This window comes from Pollachius pollachius (assembly GCF_949987615.1).
Source record: "Pollachius pollachius genome assembly, chromosome: 1".
In the NCBI taxonomy this organism is placed as follows: domain Eukaryota; kingdom Metazoa; phylum Chordata; class Actinopteri; order Gadiformes; family Gadidae; genus Pollachius; species Pollachius pollachius.
In genome coordinates this window covers 16,260,526-16,264,535 of record NC_136934.1, presented here as the reverse complement: position 1 = coordinate 16,264,535, position 4,010 = coordinate 16,260,526, and the positions used below count along the sequence as shown (strand labels likewise).

Below are 4,010 nucleotides of genomic sequence, written 5' to 3'. Positions count from 1 at the left end.
TTTTAACCATCCCAGAACTATATGCTAACCAAAAAAGATTACTCATCTCCAGCTACTTATCTCATTCCTTGATGGCTGTGTGCTTGATTGTATTTAGACGTTGCCTTTTTTGAGGCCTTGATTATGTCCTGGGAGGGCTCCCACTTGAAGCAGGGCTCCAGGCCAGCCATCTTGATTGTCATGATGGACGATAATGTCCCATCCAGAGCCAGGCTGTTTCTGGTTTTGGTTTTATTCAGCCCCACCACGGAAAAAACCCTCTCTGCATCGGCGTTGGAGTGGGGTAAAACAAGGACCAGCTTGGCAATTGTTGATAGCCTCATGAAAAGAGGTAATCCTGTCACCTATGAAGAAGGAACCAAGAACACAATGTAAAAATATGTAATATTACTTTGTAAGAGGAGTAAAGGATAATTAATTTAGTCAATAACCAAATGCATGCACCTAGTTTTATGCATACATACCAAATGATTCTAATTTGAATTTTCTACTATGTTATTGGTGTACAAGAATCATTCATACCCTGTGTTTACGGGTTGCCATCTCAGCCCAGAAGTTCTCCGTCTCGTGTCCAGAGTCCTGGAGGGGTGGTAATACCATAGTCTGGTATTCCAGGAGCTCTTCACTAAGTTTATCATGTTCCTCTGGCCCATGGTAGGGGAGCAGGTGAGGGAACCTTATTTTAAAGCAGAGTTACAAGTATTTTATTTTTGATATATGATGTATTTATGATATATGTCATCAACCCAAAGAATTGTTTTTTAAAAGCCAGTCAGGGATGGATCATGTGCTTAGAGGCATTCTTGTTATAGAATTCATGGCATTAAGTCTCAGATAACAAGCAGAGATTGCTGAAAGAAATCCTAACCTCTCTACAAAGTACAGGACATCTTCCATGCCACATTCCAACCTTTGCCGGACATCTATGAATTGTGCATGCTTGAGCAGTGGCTCTTGCAGAGGCAGCTTCTTCATAGCATACTCCACAGCATTGATTAGAAAACTGAGGGCAGCTTCATGGAACTTCTCAACCTCATGAGGTGTGATGTCTCCATCATCAAGCAATCTGTGGAGCTTGGCCCTAGTGGTAAAGCCAATGTTCAGCTTTCTTCCTGTCACAGATACAACAAATCAAGGTTGACAGATATGCTGTGTCATGCTTATCATAAAAATAATAATAATTACAATTATAATAGTAGAATATTAAACACTGACCTGGCAAATGGTTGTCCTTTTCTTTGAAACAAATCTCATGTGGCTGTTCGTGGCCTATCAGCGCTCTAGGTACCATGAATTTATTGCACATCTTGCGAATGAAGTTCAACATCTACACATCAACACAGACATTTACAGGTGTAAAACAGTAAAACATGTTGCAGCAGAAAAAGCAACAACAGCAAAAGTATATCCTCTGCTTCTGTACCTCATCATGTAGTAAGAATATTGATGAACATTCTCTCTGCAGTAGAAGGTTGAAAGATGTGAATGTTGGTATGGTGGCCTGGAAAAAGAGCAGGTACACCTCTGTCATGGGGTCAGTGAATGCCTCCCGAAGTCTCCTGAACCTCGCCTGACTTTCATCTTGAATGGAAAAAACTAAATTGGCAATATGTACAGCTAACAAACTTGTGGTATTAGTAGTAGATGCATAAGGGAAATGACATGAGGGACCATACTGGCAGATTTGAAGTAGCTGGCCAAAGGGTCATACAGCCTCAGAATCCGGGTCACGCAGCGCTCAAGGCTTAACCAACGAACAGAGATATGCTGCAGGATCTCCATATACTCTGCCTCGTGAAGCTCACAAAATTCTGTTACAGGCATTTAATTATAAAACATATGAATTCAAAAGTTCTGTATTTCAATATTTTAATTGGGACTGTCAAAAGTGCATACCTGTTAAGTAGCCCTTTCGGTTGGTGCTACCCTTAAACCAGTAGCACACATCCACTATCAGGTCCTCCAGATCAAATTTAGAAACCTGCAATAGGAGTTCTGTGAACCTGTGTTCACTGCAGCATCATCCACAGAAAGACCAACACACTTCTGCCAGGGAATAGCCTTTTCTTCCAAGGTGGTCTTGATCTTGCTGAAGATCACTTCTGCTGTCCCACACCTTGCTCCGCTAGTAGTACACATCCCCAGGAAGCGGTGTTCAACCTTATCTTTCATAAAGATCCTGACTGTCAGGGGGTTCATCTTCTCTACTCCTGCAATGACAGCATAGTTAAGCAAAACATCCCATCCTCTTATGTACATGTATGCACAAAAACTAAATAATGCCAGATTATTGTTAAGGTGAAAAACATCATAGTTTGGGAACTACCTGTGTCATTGGATCCATCTGTGACTAGAGTGTATGGCTGTTCCCTCATTTGATCGACCAACTCCCTCATAAAATGTGGTGCCAGCGCCTCGTTTACTATGCTGGACATTTTTGTCCTGGCACACCGGTATTCCTGGGCTGTTCTTGAGTCTTTGAAACACTCCTTTAGAAGAGGCCCCAGGTGGTCTGCAACAGCTAGTGGAACATTGTGCTGCACTAGTGTTGCTGTTATTTTGACCTCAGCCCTCCTTGTCTGCAAGATTTTTTTTATTAGTACTCCCCAAAGAACACAGTTGAGTTGAAATAGACATTATATTAGACAAAACTATAAATTGTGATAGAACAGTAGTAGTACACAAAACTCTTGAACCTTGACAGACCATGACAGTGACACATAGCATACCTTAGCCTCTTGGTCTGCCATACCCACAACAGAGGAACAGGGCACTGAAAATCTGTCTAAAGTTGCCTGTGATTGAAGTGCCTGCTGCTTGTCCTGGTGGCTCTTGCTCTTGATGTGTCGCACAACATCAGTCACCCCTTGGTGGCAACATGAGTTCTCGACACGACACACAGAGCACCAGTAATGTGTGCTGAGGGTCCCTCTTGTTATGAATGGCCATGTTGTGGTCCACTCACTTTTAAAGATGGACCTGTATTTTGCAGCTCCACACATGGCTCTACTCCTCGACCCCTGCTCAGGCCACCGCTGTTCTTCATTCTCTGTCTGTGGCTGTTCTATCTGTTCCTGTTCAGTCTCTTGTTCTGTTGGTTCCTGTTCTGTTTGTTGCTGTTCTGTAGCCCTTTTCTTGTGTGTCTGGTTTTTCGATAGATAAATTAAAATATTTCTCTTTGTTCCTGCTGATGGCCCTGGCTTTTTTTTATTGGGCATCCTTGAAACCTTTAGGTTTAATAAAAGTCATGTTGGTTTCTAATTCTGCGCTAGTATATCAGTTACAATATGCTTTTTTTCTGGTGTACAATTTATGTTGTGCTGCATTTAGACCTCAAACTAATAGTTTACAAATATCTCTCTTGTTTACACATTAAAACGAATAGGTTACTTTAAGAGCATAAACACTTATAATTATTAAAAAATACATACCTGAAAAGGGGGGAATATAATCCAGTGACAGGCTTCTTTGGATAAAAGTCAAGCATCTGATAGTAGACACTAGTCCTATGTCAAGTGACAGGACGAGGGGACCCTAATGCTGGACACACAACCCGGTATCAAGCAATTTCGTGCTCATGAGCACAAATGTTAATCTATTGAATCGTGTCCCAGAGCACGATTGTCCGATTTTTTTTCGTGCTGCACAGAACGAAATGTAAACCAATGCATTCTGAATGGGAGAGTTTCTTAGATGTTTTCGTGCTACACAGAACGAAATGTAAACGTTTTTCAGGCGAGAGAGAGAGTGTGTGCGCAGACAGTACAGTGCACCTTCTAGTTATATAGTATATGTCAATATTTCCAATTTTTTACGCAGACCTCCTCAAAAACTGAAACGGACGTGCTCCACAGAACGCACGTTTCTCAGACAATTAACTGCTCCACAAAACGAAAGAGAGAGAGAGAAAGAGAGAGAGGGAAAGAGAGAGGGAGAGAGAGAGAGAGAGAGAGAGAGAGAGAGAGAGAGAGGCTTCAGAAGGGGTGTGCGCAGATAGTACAGTGCACCCT

General features: G+C 41.9%; 1 long non-coding RNA gene across 1 annotated transcript; it reads right to left on the bottom strand.

Annotated features, from left to right (window-relative positions):
- Positions 1 to 1,306: 1,306 nt before the first annotated feature.
- LOC307081086 lies at positions 1,307 to 3,074 on the bottom strand. The gene is made up of 4 exons (XR_013812123.1): positions 2,327 to 3,074; positions 1,897 to 2,210; positions 1,677 to 1,811; positions 1,307 to 1,581 (listed from the first exon to the last, which is right to left on the bottom strand). It is a non-coding gene; the product is annotated as an uncharacterized lncRNA (long non-coding RNA).
- Between the last annotated feature and the right edge of the window lie 936 nt (positions 3,075 to 4,010).